Genomic DNA, 15,930 nt, shown 5'->3' with positions numbered 1-15,930 from the left:
GAAGGAATTTTTCCCCTTGTCAAACTGGTAGAGGGGTTTGTTTGTTTGTTTTTTGCCTTTCTCTGCACCATGGGGCACGGGTCATTAGCAGGTTTAAACTAGTGCAAATGGTGGATTCTCTGTAACCTGAAGTTTTTAAATCATGATTTGAGGACTTCAGTACCTCAGGCAGAGGTTCTGGGTCTATTACAGGAGTGGGTGGGTGAGGTTCTGTGGCCTGCAACATACAGCAGGTCAGACTAGATGCTCCTGATGGTCCCTTTTGGCCTTAAAGTTTATGAGTCTATGCTCTGGATATCAGTGATCTCTGAAGGGAGAATTGCAGGACCCCAGAACTAATTTTTGTGAACTTTCTTTGAATAAATGGTTGAGGATTAATGGTAATTGTATGCCATTGTTCTTCTGAACTAAAAATTTCTCCCTCAGCAGGTTCTGAAAAACTATTTTCTACTTCAGAGAACTCCAGGAGAAAACTGACCGCTCGCAAAATGGCTGCTGCTCACTCTAGTTCTAAAACGATTTGAGGCCTCAGGATCCTTGCAGCCACATGGCCTATGATGCTGGCCTCCATCACTCACTTGTTAAAACTTCGAACAAGCTCCTTCGTGCTTTCTCCCATGCTGCCCCCCACACTTGGGAGGAGGTTGCCATCAATATCAACAGAACTACCTCCTCCTCCTCCTTCAAATCCCTCCTCAAAACTCTCCTTTGCTGCAATGCCTAAAAACCCCTGTTTGTACAGTGCCTAGCACAATGGAGTCCTGATCCATGACTGGGGTGCCTAGGTACTACCGGAATACACCTAATGTGATTCTTCCCAGAGGTACCGAGGGTTGTGAGGCAGCTCCTTACCACCTGCCCTTCGTGTGAGGAAGCCTCGTCTGTGCCTGTAGTGGGTCAGCTCCCCAGCTTGGCCACGGGCAACACAAGCCCTCCCCTCACGGCCTCACAGGCCCCGCTGTCACTCTACAGGTTAGCGATAGGTACATCTCAACCCAAGAGCCCTTGAGTGTCTCCCTGGCACGTCCAGCCTCTGATCACTGGACACTCTCAGTATGCACAGATCTGCTGCTTCCAAAGAAACAGTGCACCCCAGCTACCAGTTACACCTCAGATCACCGCTCCACTCAACTCACAGCACTCAGATGTTCATAGTGAGAGCCGGTATCAGTTCATTTACCAAAGCCTAGAGATTCAACTAGTAGTAAGTAGAAGTGTTGGCAACAAATGGTTACATATCAAATAAAATCATCACATGCATTCTAGAGCCTAGACTTAATTAACAAGTCTGGGGGGGGGGGGGGGGGACAGGACTGAGTCATCTATCTGCCGCCCTGACCAAGAAAACCGAGAAGTGTGCTGCTTGCCAGGGGCTAAGATTCGCGATGTGACGGAGAGACTGCCGAGACTCATCAAGCCCTCGGATCGCTACCCCTTCCTGCTTCTCCACGTGGGCACCAATGATACTGCCAGGAATGACCTTGAGCAGATCACTGCGGACTACGTGGCTCTGGGAAGAAGGATAAAGGAGTTTGAGGCACAAGTGGTGTTCTCGTCCATCCTCCCCGTGGAAGGAAAAGGCCTGGGTAGGGACCGTCGAATCATGGAAGTCAACAAATGGCTATGCAGGTGGTGTCGGAGAGAAGGCTTTGGATTCTTTGACCATGGGATGGTGTTCCATGAAGGAGGAGTGCTGGGCAGAGACGGGCTCCATCTTACGAAGAGAGGGAAGAGCATCTTTGCGAGCAGGCTGGCTAACCTAGTGAGGAGGGCTTTAAACTAGGTTCACCGGGGGAAGGAGACCAAAGCCCTGAGGTAAGTGGGAAAGCAGGATACCGGGAGGAAGCACAGGCAGGAATGTCTGTGAGGGGAGGGCTCCTGCCTCATACTGAGAATGAGGGGCGATCAATAGGTTATCTCAAGTGCTTATATACGAATGCACAAAGCCTTGGAAACAAGCAGGGAGAACTGGAGATCCTAGTGATGTCAAGGAATTATGACGTGATTGGAATAACAGAGACTTGGTGGGATAACTCACATGACTGGAGTACAGTCATGGATGGTTATAAACTGTTCAGGAAGGACAGGCAGGGCAGAAAAGGTGGGGGAGTAGCACTGTATGTAAGGGAGCAGTATGACTGCTCAGAGCTCCGGTACGAAACTGCAGAAAAACCTGAGTGTCTCTGGATTAAGTTTAGAAGTGCGAGCAACAAGAGTGATGTAGTGGTGGGAGTCTGCTATAGACCACTGGACCAGGGGGATGAGGTGGATGAGGCTTTCTTCCGGCAACTCGCAGAAGCTACTAGATCGCACGCCCTGGTTCTCATGGGTGACTTTAATTTTCCTGATACCTGCTGGGAGAGCAATACAGCGGTGCATAGACAATCCAGGAAGTTTTTGGAAAGCGTAGGGGACAATTTCCTGGCGCAAGTACTAGACGAGCCAACTAGGGGGGGAGCTTTTCTTGACCTGCTGCTCACAAACCGGGAAGAATTAGTGCGGGAAGCAAAAGTGGATGGGAATCTGGGAGGCAGTGACCATGCGTTGGTTGAGTTCAGGATCCTGACACAGGGAAGAAAGGTAAGCAGCAGGATACGGACCCTGGACTTCAGGAAAGCGGACTTCGACTCCCTCCGGGAACGGATGGGTAGGATCCCCTGGGGGACTAACATGAAGGGGAAAGGAGTCCAGGAGAGCTGGCTGTATTTCAAGGAATCCCTGTTGAGGTTACAGGGACAAACCATCCCGATGTGTCGAAAGAATAGTAAATATGGCAGGCGACCAGCTTGGCTTAACGGTGAAATCCTAGCGGATCTTAAACATAAAAAAGAAGCTTACAAGAAGTGGAAGGTTGGACATATGACCAGGGAAGAGTATAAAAATATTGCTCGGGAATGTAGGAATGAAATCAGGAGGGCCAAATCGCACCTGGAGCTGCAGCTAGCAAGAGATGTCAAGAGTAACAAGAAGGGTTTCTTCAGGTATGTTTGCAACAAGAAGAAAGCCAAGGAAAGTGTGGGCCCCTTAATGAATGAGGGAGGCAACCTAGTGACAAAGGATGTGGAAAAAGCTAATGTACTCAATGCTTTTTTTGCCTCTGTCTTCACTAACAAGGTCAGCTCCCAGACTGCTGCGCTGGGCATCACAGCATGGGGAATAGAGAGCCAGCCCTCTGTGGAGAAAGAGGTGGTTAGAGACTATTTAGAAAAGCTGGACGTGCACAAGTCCATGGGGCCGGACGAGTTGCATCCGAGAGTGCTAAAGGAATTGGCGGCTGTGATTGCAGAGCCATTGGCCATTATCTTTGAAAACTCGTGGTGAACGGGGGAAGTCCCGGATGACTGGAAAAAGGCTAATGTAGTGCCAATCTTTAAAAAAGGGAAGAAGGAGGATCCTGGGAACTACAGGCCAGTCAGCCTCACCTCAGTCCCCAGAAAAATCATGGAGCAGGTCCTCAAAGAATCAATCCTGAAGCACCTACACGAGAGGAAGGTGATCAGGAACAGTCAGCATGGATTCACCAAGGGAAGGTCATGCCTGACTAATCTAATCGCCTTCTATGATGAGATTACTGGTTCTGTGGATGAAGGGAAAGCAGTGGATGTATTGTTTCTTGACTTTAGCAAAGCTTTTGACACGGTCTCCCACAGTATTCTTGTCAGCAAGTTAAAGAAGTATGGGCTGGATGAATGCACTATAAGGTGGGTAGGAAGTTGGCTAGATTGTCGGGCTCAACGGGTAGCGATCAATGGCTCCATGTCTAGTTGGCCGCCGGTGTCAAGTGGAGTGCCCCACGGTTCAGTCCTGGGGCCGGTTTTGTTCAATATCTTCATAAATGATCTGGAGGATGGTGTGGATTGCACTCTCAGCAAATTTGCGGTCGATACTAAACTGGGAGGAGTGGTAGATACGCTGGAGGGCAGGGATAGGATACAGAGGGACCTAGACAAATTGGAGGATTGGGCCAAAAGAAATCTGATGAGGTTCAACAAGGATAAGTGCAGGGTCCTGCACTTAGGACGGAAGAACCCAATGCACAACTACAGACTAGGGACCGAATGGCTAGGCAGCAGTTCTGCAGAAAAGGACCTAGGGGTGACAGTGGACGAGAAGCTGGATATGAGTCAGCAGTGTGCCCTTGTTGGCAAGAAGGCCAATGGCATTTTGGGATGTATAAGTAGGGGCATAGCCGGCAGATCGAGGGACGTGATCGTTCCCCTGTATTCGACATTGGTGAGGCCTCATCTGGAGTACTGTGTCGAGTTTGGGGCCCCACACTACAAGAAGGATGTGGATAAATTGGAGAGAGTCCAGTGAAGGGCAACAAAAATGATTAGGGGTCTGGAACACGTGACTTGTGAGGAGAGGCTGAGGGAACTGGGATTGTTTAGTCTGCAGAAGAGAAGAATGAGGGGGGATTTGATAGCTGCTTTCAACTACCTGAAAGGGGGTTCCAAAGAGGATGGTTCTAGACTATTCTCAGTGGTAGAAGATGACAGGACAAGGAGTAATGGTCTCAAGTTGCAGTGGGGGAGGTTTAGGTTGGATATTAGGAAAAACTTTTTCACTAGGAGGGTGGTGAAGCACTGGAATGCGTTACCTAGGGAGGTGGTGGAATCTCCTTCCTTAAAAGTTTTTAAGGTCAGGCTTGACAAAGCCCTGGTTGGGATGATTTAATTGGGGATCGGTCCTGCTTTGAGCAGGGGGTTGGACTAGATCACCTCCTGAGGTCCCTTCCAACCCTGATATTCTATGATTTTATGATAAGGCATGTCACCCAGCTTACTACTTGGGATCTGCTTTTTGCAGATGACGCTGCATTCGTCTCTAATTCACCTGATGAATTGCAGATCACAATAAACATAGTGCCTCCTGCATGCCACTGAAGATCTGATCACCAACGCACAGGAGGCGCTGGGGGAGTGGGAGATGCGCTGATCGGCAGGGCTGCCGGCGGGCAGGAGGCGCTGGGGCGAGGAGCTGATTCGGGGGGCTGCTGGTGGGTGCTGAGCCCTAGAGCACCCACAGAGTCGGCACCTATGGCTAACCCTGTGTAACAGGCTTGTGTCCTTAGTATCCCCCTTTCCGGCTGTGAAAGCTGGGTCTCATCCTCCAAGCAGGAGTGGAGATTGACCTGTTCCCTCCTCCATTGTCTTGGAAAAATCCTTGGAGTCACTTGGGACCAAGGGATCACCAATAACGAGATCCTTGAGAGTCCCACCGTGTATGCAGACAGGGCTGGACGCTCGCAGGCTGCGCTGTTTGGGACACATGACACGCATGCCTCAAGATCATCTGCCGAAGGCCGTGGTCTGTGGCCAACGTGAGAACAGCCCGTGACGCAGAGGAAGGGTAAAGCTCCGATACAGAGACAAGGGTCAAGCAAGCTCTCAGGAAATTCAGGATTCCCACTGACAACTGGGAGAACTCTGCCCACAACTGCTCAGCTGGGAGAAGCTGGGTTCAGACTGGTGGAGTCACCATGGAGAGCCATCAGAGAGCCCAGGCTGAGGCTCACAGGCAAGACAGGGAGCAGAGTGGGCTCCAAGCTCCTTCTGGTGAGAAGACCTGTAGCCACTGGGGGAAGGTTTGCCGCTCGCTTATCAGGCGCTTTTCCCCATACCATCGCTAAGCACCACTGGTGGACCGACTTTGTCGCGTCTCCTTTCATCTGTCAAGATGTTTGACGGCCCTATACCATATGCGCTGTAGTTCATATCTGATTGCGTAGGTCTGGTATATAAGTGCAGCTGGGAATACTCAGGGGTGATGGACCCCCTCTCCCCTGCAGAGGGAAATGGACCTGGATATAATCTGATAGGGAACCATCACAAATGTTAATTGGATTGTACCTGGGTCAGACGCAGCAGGAAGGAGAGTGACCCCAGACAAAACCTGGCAAAGCTGATCAGGGTGGAGGGATTGGTTCCCCTTACAGGGAATATGGGACACCCAAAGAAAGTGATGGCATATTTTAAACATATTTCCCCACAGACGTAGAGCCAGAGAAAGAGAGGCAGGAGTAAGGGAAGGAGCTCAGCCTCCCGCCTCTCCATTGGCTATGGTAGCATTGCAGGGGATATAGAAATGTATGTGTCGTGAAAGGATCACTCACCAATTGTTCCAAAGTCAGAATATAATTTTGTGGGTTGTTTTTTTTTTTTTTTTAAAAGAAAAGCTCTTGGTTAATGGGATTAAACTGGCGGAGTGGGGGAAGATAATCTCCATCCAAGAATAGTCAAGGAACTGGCACATGAAATTGCAAGCCCAAAAGCAAGGATTTTTAATGAATCCGCTGTACACATGTGGGTTGTGTCCTGTGACTGGAGAATTGCTAATATAGTTCTTATTTTTATGAAAGGGGGGGAAAAAAAGTCAACCCGGAAACTACAAGCCTGTTAGTTTGACCTCAGTTGTATCCAAGGTACTGGAACAAATTTGGAAAGAGAAAGTGTCTAAGGACATAGAGGTACATGGTACTTGGGATAAAATACAACCTGGTTTTAGAAAAGGTAGATCGTGCCAGTCCAACCTGATTTTCTTCTTTGAGAAGATAACTGATTTTTTAGACAAAGGAAAAGCAGTAGATCCAATCAACCTGGATTTCAATAAGGCATCCGCTAAGCTCCAATTTAATTAATAATTCCCCATGTGGAAAAGATGGGGATTAATATGAGAATAGAAAGGTGGATAAGGATCTGGTTAAAGAGGAGACTACAACGGGCCATGCTGAATGGTGAACTATCAGGCTGGAGGGAGGTTACTAGTGGTGTTCCTCGGGGATCAGTCTTGGGATCAATCTTATTTAACATTTTTATTCCTGACCTTGGCACAGAAAGTGGGAGTGCGCTAATAAAATATGCGGATGACACAAAGTTGGAGAATATTGCTAATACGGAGGAGGACCGGAATATCATATAAGGAGATCTGGAGGACCTTGAAAACAGGAGTAATAGAAATGGGATGAAATTTAATCGTGTGAATTGCAACATCATGCATTTAAGGACTAAGAAGAACAATTTTTGCTATATGCTGGGGACGTACCAGTTGGAAGCGACAGAAGAGGAGAAAGACCTGGGAGGATTGGTTAATCGCATGAGGACTATAAGCTGCCAATGGGATGCAGCCATGAAAAAGGCTAATGCAGTGCTAGGATGCATCAGACGAGGTCTTTCCAGTAGAGACAGCGAAGTGTCAGTACCATTACACAAGGCACCGGTGAGACCTCATCTGGAATTCCATGTGCAGTTCTGGTCCCCCATCTTTAAGAAAGATAAATTCAAACTGGAACAGGTGTAGAGAAGTGCTACTAGGAATGGAAACCCTACCTTAGGAGAGGAGACTCAAAGAATTTGGCTTGTTTAGCCTAACCAAAAGAAGGCTGAGGGGAGATAGGATTGCTCTCTAAAAATACATCAGAGGGATAAATACCAGGGAGGGAGAGGACTTATTTAAGTTTAGTACCAATGTGGACACAAGAACAAATGGCTATAAACTGGCCATCAATAAGTTTAGGCTTGAAATTAGATGAAGGTTTCTAACCATCAGAGGAGTGAAGTTCTGGAACAGCCTTCCTAGGGGAGCAGAAGGGGCAAAAAGCCTGACTGACTTCAAGACTGGCCTTGATAAGTTTATGGAGGGGATGGTATGAGACTGCCTACAATGGCACTCGGCAATAGCCAATCTGTGACTGCTAGTAGCCAATATCACCAACGGCCGGTGATGGGACAGTAGATGGGGAGGGCTCTAAGTTACTACAGAGACTTCTTTCCCAGGTGTCTAGCTGGTGGTCTCGCCCACATGCTCAGGGTCTAACTGATTATCATGTTTGGGGTCAGGAAGGAATTTTTCCCCTTGTCAAACTGGTAGAGGGGTTTGTTTGTTTGTTTTTTGCCTTTCTCTGCACCATGGGGCACGGGTCATTAGCAGGTTTAAACTAGTGCAAATGGTGGATTCTCTGTAACCTGAAGTTTTTAAATCATGATTTGAGGACTTCAGTACCTCAGGCAGAGGTTCTGGGTCTATTACAGGAGTGGGTGGGTGAGGTTCTGTGGCCTGCAACATACAGCAGGTCAGACTAGATGCTCCTGATGGTCCCTTTTGGCCTTAAAGTTTATGAGTCTATGCTCTGGATATCAGTGATCTCTGAAGGGAGAATTGCAGGACCCCAGAACTAATTTTTGTGAACTTTCTTTGAATAAATGGTTGAGGATTAATGGTAATTGTATGCCATTGTTCTTCTGAACTAAAAATTTCTCCCTCAGCAGGTTCTGAAAAACTATTTTCTACTTCAGAGAACTCCAGGAGAAAACTGACCGCTCGCAAAATGGCTGCTGCTCACTCTAGTTCTAAAACGATTTGAGGCCTCAGGATCCTTGCAGCCACATGGCCTATGATGCTGGCCTCCATCACTCACTTGTTAAAACTTCGAACAAGCTCCTTCGTGCTTTCTCCCATGCTGCCCCCCACACTTGGGAGGAGGTTGCCATCAATATCAACAGAACTACCTCCTCCTCCTCCTTCAAATCCCTCCTCAAAACTCTCCTTTGCTGCAATGCCTAAAAACCCCTGTTTGTACAGTGCCTAGCACAATGGAGTCCTGATCCATGACTGGGGTGCCTAGGTACTACCGGAATACACCTAATGTGATTCTTCCCAGAGGTACCGAGGGTTGTGAGGCAGCTCCTTACCACCTGCCCTTCGTGTGAGGAAGCCTCGTCTGTGCCTGTAGTGGGTCAGCTCCCCAGCTTGGCCACGGGCAACACAAGCCCTCCCCTCACGGCCTCACAGGCCCCGCTGTCACTCTACAGGTTAGCGATAGGTACATCTCAACCCAAGAGCCCTTGAGTGTCTCCCTGGCACGTCCAGCCTCTGATCACTGGACACTCTCAGTATGCACAGATCTGCTGCTTCCAAAGAAACAGTGCACCCCAGCTACCAGTTACACCTCAGATCACCGCTCCACTCAACTCACAGCACTCAGATGTTCATAGTGAGAGCCGGTATCAGTTCATTTACCAAAGCCTAGAGATTCAACTAGTAGTAAGTAGAAGTGTTGGCAACAAATGGTTACATATCAAATAAAATCATCACATGCATTCTAGAGCCTAGACTTAATTAACAAGTCTGGGGGGGGGGGGGGGGGACAGGACTGAGTCATCTATCTGCCGCCCTGACCAAGAAAACCGAGAAGTGTGCTGCTTGCCAGGGGCTAAGATTCGCGATGTGACGGAGAGACTGCCGAGACTCATCAAGCCCTCGGATCGCTACCCCTTCCTGCTTCTCCACGTGGGCACCAATGATACTGCCAGGAATGACCTTGAGCAGATCACTGCGGACTACGTGGCTCTGGGAAGAAGGATAAAGGAGTTTGAGGCACAAGTGGTGTTCTCGTCCATCCTCCCCGTGGAAGGAAAAGGCCTGGGTAGGGACCGTCGAATCATGGAAGTCAACAAATGGCTATGCAGGTGGTGTCGGAGAGAAGGCTTTGGATTCTTTGACCATGGGATGGTGTTCCATGAAGGAGGAGTGCTGGGCAGAGACGGGCTCCATCTTACGAAGAGAGGGAAGAGCATCTTTGCCAGCAGGCTGGCTAACCTAGTGAGGAGGGCTTTAAACTAGGTTCACCGGGGGAAGGAGACCAAAGCCCTGAGGTAAGTGGGAAAGCAGGATACCGGGAGGAAGCACAGGCAGGAATGTCTGTGAGGGGAGGGCTCCTGCCTCATACTGAGAATGAGGGGCGATCAATAGGTTATCTCAAGTGCTTATATACGAATGCACAAAGCCTTGGAAACAAGCAGGGAGAACTGGAGATCCTAGTGATGTCAAGGAATTATGACGTGATTGGAATAACAGAGACTTGGTGGGATAACTCACATGACTGGAGTACAGTCATGGATGGTTATAAACTGTTCAGGAAGGACAGGCAGGGCAGAAAAGGTGGGGGAGTAGCACTGTATGTAAGGGAGCAGTATGACTGCTCAGAGCTCCGGTACGAAACTGCAGAAAAACCTGAGTGTCTCTGGATTAAGTTTAGAAGTGCGAGCAACAAGAGTGATGTAGTGGTGGGAGTCTGCTATAGACCACTGGACCAGGGGGATGAGGTGGATGAGGCTTTCTTCCGGCAACTCGCAGAAGCTACTAGATCGCACGCCCTGGTTCTCATGGGTGACTTTAATTTTCCTGATACCTGCTGGGAGAGCAATACAGCGGTGCATAGACAATCCAGGAAGTTTTTGGAAAGCGTAGGGGACAATTTCCTGGCGCAAGTACTAGACGAGCCAACTAGGGGGGGAGCTTTTCTTGACCTGCTGCTCACAAACCGGGAAGAATTAGTGCGGGAAGCAAAAGTGGATGGGAATCTGGGAGGCAGTGACCATGCGTTGGTTGAGTTCAGGATCCTGACACAGGGAAGAAAGGTAAGCAGCAGGATACGGACCCTGGACTTCAGGAAAGCGGACTTCGACTCCCTCCGGGAACGGATGGGTAGGATCCCCTGGGGGACTAACATGAAGGGGAAAGGAGTCCAGGAGAGCTGGCTGTATTTCAAGGAATCCCTGTTGAGGTTACAGGGACAAACCATCCCGATGTGTCGAAAGAATAGTAAATATGGCAGGCGACCAGCTTGGCTTAACGGTGAAATCCTAGCGGATCTTAAACATAAAAAAGAAGCTTACAAGAAGTGGAAGGTTGGACATATGACCAGGGAAGAGTATAAAAATATTGCTCGGGAATGTAGGAATGAAATCAGGAGGGCCAAATCGCACCTGGAGCTGCAGCTAGCAAGAGATGTCAAGAGTAACAAGAAGGGTTTCTTCAGGTATGTTTGCAACAAGAAGAAAGCCAAGGAAAGTGTGGGCCCCTTAATGAATGAGGGAGGCAACCTAGTGACAAAGGATGTGGAAAAAGCTAATGTACTCAATGCTTTTTTTGCCTCTGTCTTCACTAACAAGGTCAGCTCCCAGACTGCTGCGCTGGGCATCACAGCATGGGGAATAGAGAGCCAGCCCTCTGTGGAGAAAGAGGTGGTTAGAGACTATTTAGAAAAGCTGGACGTGCACAAGTCCATGGGGCCGGACGAGTTGCATCCGAGAGTGCTAAAGGAATTGGCGGCTGTGATTGCAGAGCCATTGGCCATTATCTTTGAAAACTCGTGGTGAACGGGGGAAGTCCCGGATGACTGGAAAAAGGCTAATGTAGTGCCAATCTTTAAAAAAGGGAAGAAGGAGGATCCTGGGAACTACAGGCCAGTCAGCCTCACCTCAGTCCCCAGAAAAATCATGGAGCAGGTCCTCAAAGAATCAATCCTGAAGCACCTACACGAGAGGAAGGTGATCAGGAACAGTCAGCATGGATTCACCAAGGGAAGGTCATGCCTGACTAATCTAATCGCCTTCTATGATGAGATTACTGGTTCTGTGGATGAAGGGAAAGCAGTGGATGTATTGTTTCTTGACTTTAGCAAAGCTTTTGACACGGTCTCCCACAGTATTCTTGTCAGCAAGTTAAAGAAGTATGGGCTGGATGAATGCACTATAAGGTGGGTAGGAAGTTGGCTAGATTGTCGGGCTCAACGGGTAGCGATCAATGGCTCCATGTCTAGTTGGCAGCCGGTGTCAAGTGGAGTGCCCCACGGTTCAGTCCTGGGGCCGGTTTTGTTCAATATCTTCATAAATGATCTGGAGGATGGTGTGGATTGCACTCTCAGCAAATTTGCGGTCGATACTAAACTGGGAGGAGTGGTAGATACGCTGGAGGGCAGGGATAGGATACAGAGGGACCTAGACAAATTGGAGGATTGGGCCAAAAGAAATCTGATGAGGTTCAACAAGGATAAGTGCAGGGTCCTGCACTTAGGACGGAAGAACCCAATGCACAACTACAGACTAGGGACCGAATGGCTAGGCAGCAGTTCTGCAGAAAAGGACCTAGGGGTGACAGTGGACGAGAAGCTGGATATGAGTCAGCAGTGTGCCCTTGTTGCCAAGAAGGCCAATGGCATTTTGGGATGTATAAGTAGGGGCGTAGCGAGCAGATCGAGGGACGTGATCGTCCCCCCTCTATTCGACATTGGTGAGGCCTCATCTGGAGTACTGTGTCCAGTTTTGGGCCCCACACTACAAGAAGGATGTGGATAAATTGGAGAGAGTCCAGTGAAGGGCAACAAAAATGATTAGGGGTCTGGAACACATGAGTTATGAGGAGAGGCTGAGGGAACTGGGATTGTTTAGTCTGCGGAAGAGAAGAATGAGGGGGGATTTGATAGCTGCTTTCAACTACCTGAGAGGTGGTTCCGGAGAAGATGGTTCTAGACTATTCTCAGTGGCAGAAGAGGACAAGACAAGGAGTAATGGTCTCAAGTTGCAGTGGGGGAGGTTTAGGTTGGATATTAGGAAAAACTTTTTCACTAGGAGGGTGGTGAAACACTGGAATGCGTTACCTAGGGAGGTGGTGGAATCTCCTTCCTTAGAAGTTTTTAAGGTCAGGCTTGACAAAGCCCTGGCTGGGATGATTTGATTGGGGATTTGTCCTGCTTTGAGCAGGGGGTTGGACTAGATGACCTCCTGAGGTCCCTTCCAACCCTGATATTCTATGATTCTATGAACAAGCTGCTCTCAGGTCGAATAAAGAATTGCTCACCCAACACATTCCAATGCTTTTCAGCTGGGCAATCTGTGACCTTATTTCATGAGACAAACATGCTGTCACTTTATTTCCTTGGTAAAGGACCCAGGGTGTCCCTGGGCACCCCTAGGTCTATCAGAACAATCCTATGTCTTTATGCATCACCAGGATACCCTTCTGATGACTGGATCTTCCTGCAGATTCCCTGTCTTGTAGATTTTAAAATCTCTTCATCAGCAATTGGCTCAGTACGCTACCAGGCACACAGAGTGAGATATACAATTCAACATACAGAAATAACCAGACAGGGAGATAGGTGTCTGTTACCTCTTACCTGGGAGGTACAGTCCTGAGGATTGTTACCTCTGGCTAGCTGCCAGAATCCCAGATCGTTAAGAACATAATTTTCAGTATAGACACATAACTCCCTAAATATTATCTGTAGATCATTTTGCATTGATTATGACAGCTAATGGACTATTGGCTCTCGGTAGAGACCTCACATGCACCCTTTGATATTCTGCAGAGATCTGATCCAGAGGATCCCTGTAAAACCCTCTGCCGTTTGGCACCAAAAAGTCCCTGGGTCACAGCTCACCCCCTACATTGATCCACATGAGTCAGCTCAGACTCTCTTGCCTGGACAGTGCATCTGCCACTAACTTATTCTTGCCCTTAATAGGTACAATTTCTATATCATATTCTTGAAGCTCTCTACTGCAACAGAGCAGTCTGGAGCAGGTACCTTTTGTTCTGGAGCGGGGGCTGTTAGAACCCTGAATTCTCTGCTGGACGGGGAAGCCCTTAGTTGCCGGGCTGCCCACACAGCCACGTAACGTTTTTTTTCTATGACACAGTCATTTTGTTCACTGGGAGTCAGATTTTTATTTAAAAAAGCAACAGGATGCTTTTTATTGCCTTCACCAGCTGGCGTTAGCAAGGCCCCCAGACCTGTGTTACCGGCATCAGTGAACAGTGCAAATAGTTTGTCCAAGTCTGGACTGCCCAGAACAGGTTTCTCTGACAGAACCCACCAGCTAGAGCTGTTTGACGGCCCCCGGGGCTGGCCACTGATCGGCTGGTGAGAGGTGTTCGGGGGAGGAGGCAGAGAGTGTGCAGAAGACAGGGGGGTGTTTTGGGAGAGGGGGCAGGGCCTCAGGGGAAGAGGCCAAGCGGGGGCTCATGGAGGGGTGGGAGTGGAGCATCCACCGGGAAAAACACAAATCCGTGGGCCAGCAGGAGGAGGGGATCCAGCTCCTCCATGTGCGCTGCGCTCTGCACAGGGGGCGCTGCGCCTGGCCCCCCACCGGGCAGCTCCTGCCCTGCAGCCAGGGGCCACGCGGTCGAGGCTGCACACGGGGGCCAGCACCAGCAAACACAGCAGGCTCACGTCACGCACGGAGCAGCCCAGCGCGGCGGTGACACTGCCGGCCATGCGGAGGAAGCACCAGGTGCCCAGGCCGTACTGCTCAGGGGTGCGGAGCCCAGCAGTGGCAGGGCGCAGAAGGGGGCACAGAGCACGACGGCAGCCGGGACCAGCAGTGGCACCCGAGTGGTGGCTGATGTGGGGCTGGTAGAAGTAGGGGAGGCCCAGGAGAACCAGCACTCCAGGGCCATGGCCACCAGCAGCCTGGGGGAGCCTGAAGAAGGCCATGAGGAAGGTGAAGAGCCAACATAGGCTGCCCAGCTCCCCCCACCCGCCGCTGCTCCCCAGCCCAGGTCACTGAGGCTCCAGTTGTGCGCGTGGGCGACCAGCACCATGGGGCGGAGCAGGCCCTTGCCCAGCAGGTCAGTGACCGACAGCCTGCTCACCCGCAGGGAGAAGGCAGGAGCCCCCTGCAGCTGGTGCTGGCCCAGCAGGAAGGTAGCGAGTTCCCCAGCAGCCCGGCACCGAAGAGCAGCAAGCTGGGCAGTGCCCACTGCCCGCCCTCGATGGTGCGGCTGCTCCAGCAGCAGTAGCCACCAGCTTCCATGGGAGGCTGCAGGGAGAGCCTGGCTCGGTGCGTGGACCTCAGCAGAGGGGGGATGGCGAGAGCGGGGAGCGCGGTTCTGCCTTAGCGCTGTCTGGCGGTGACGGAGAGGGCTCCACGGAGGTGTGGACCCTGGCTGGACAGGGTCTCCGGCCCCAGGCCCTCTCACACTCACCCCCATTCTGGCAGCCCAGGCCTGCCAGCTAGTGGCACTCGGATGGCTCCCCCTGACCACGTCGCCCACCCCTAGGGCCGGCCCTGATTGTTATGATCTGACCAGGAATTGCTGAAGAGAGCAACGTCATCTACGTGAGCTCTAGCAAAGTCCTGGGACCCCACTAACAACTGGTTAACAAGCCTCTGAAATGTGGCTCCTGCATTAATTAACCCAAATGGCAACACGAAGTTCATAAAGTCCTGAATGAGTGAGGAAGGTGGATTTTTTTCTGTGCTTCCCTTTCTAAGGGGATTTGCCAATATCCCTTTGTGGGAGGGAAACCCACTGTCAGACAAGGGCTGCTCACTCAGCTGCCGTGACTCATCCTCCAACAGTGACTCAGCCCCTGGGCATGCTGCAGCTGCCTGTCCCTGAGCAGGGCCCAGGTCAGGTGACCCCCAGGCACAGGTATTTCACTGACCCCGCCTGAGCTACAAGTTAGTCTGTGCAACAGCATCATCCGGTGACAAACCCTCCTGCTGCCTCGCAATGTTGCCGACTCCCTAGGCTTCCAGCCTGCCCTTCATCCAGTTCCTCTTCCTGATCCAGCCTTGCCCGAGCCTTGTTCCAGCCCACTCCAGCCTTGTCCATGCCCTACTCTGGCCTTGCTGCAGCCCTGTTACTGTCCCAGTCCAGCCCTGCATCCGCCTCCTGCCCCCAGAACCCCGGAATGACTCTAGCCTGGCTTCGACCTTTGGCCTGCATCTGGACTGAGGAAAATACCCATTTGGCTTTTCTTTGGGCTTTTACCTCAGTTCTGACCTACAGCCTGTCCCCGAACCACAGTTTCAGCGCTGCCCTTGGCCAGATCCCAATCTTATGTCCGGCTTCCATCACTGCTCCAACCACCAGGTCTGACTGCCTCGAGCCAGAGCCGGATACTTTGTTAAATCCAAGGTGCTCAGCTACTTTTCCCTGCCTCAAGTGTCCAACATGTCATCAATTCTGGGCAGAGGGTATGTATCAGGAGCCATGAGGGCACTATGTTTTCTGTAATCAACACAAAATCTCCTGATTCCATCCTTTTTGGGATCCATAACAGCTGGAGAAGTCGAGGGACTGACTGACTCTAGAATTTTTCCCATGTCCAGCATGCTTGTCATCTCCTTATGGACTAAA

General features: G+C 50.4%; 1 pseudogene; it reads right to left on the bottom strand.

Annotated features, from left to right (window-relative positions):
* The window catches only part of LOC122466158, a 28,159-nt pseudogene extending 13,562 nt beyond the window's left edge, over positions 1-14,597 (bottom strand).
* Between the last annotated feature and the right edge of the window lie 1,333 nt (positions 14,598-15,930).

Source organism: Chelonia mydas, chromosome 6, assembly GCF_015237465.2.
Source record: "Chelonia mydas isolate rCheMyd1 chromosome 6, rCheMyd1.pri.v2, whole genome shotgun sequence".
Lineage (NCBI taxonomy): Eukaryota > Metazoa > Chordata > Testudines > Cheloniidae > Chelonia > Chelonia mydas.
The sequence above is the reverse complement of the archived record's forward strand: the minus strand, read 5'-3'. Positions and strand labels throughout refer to the sequence as shown.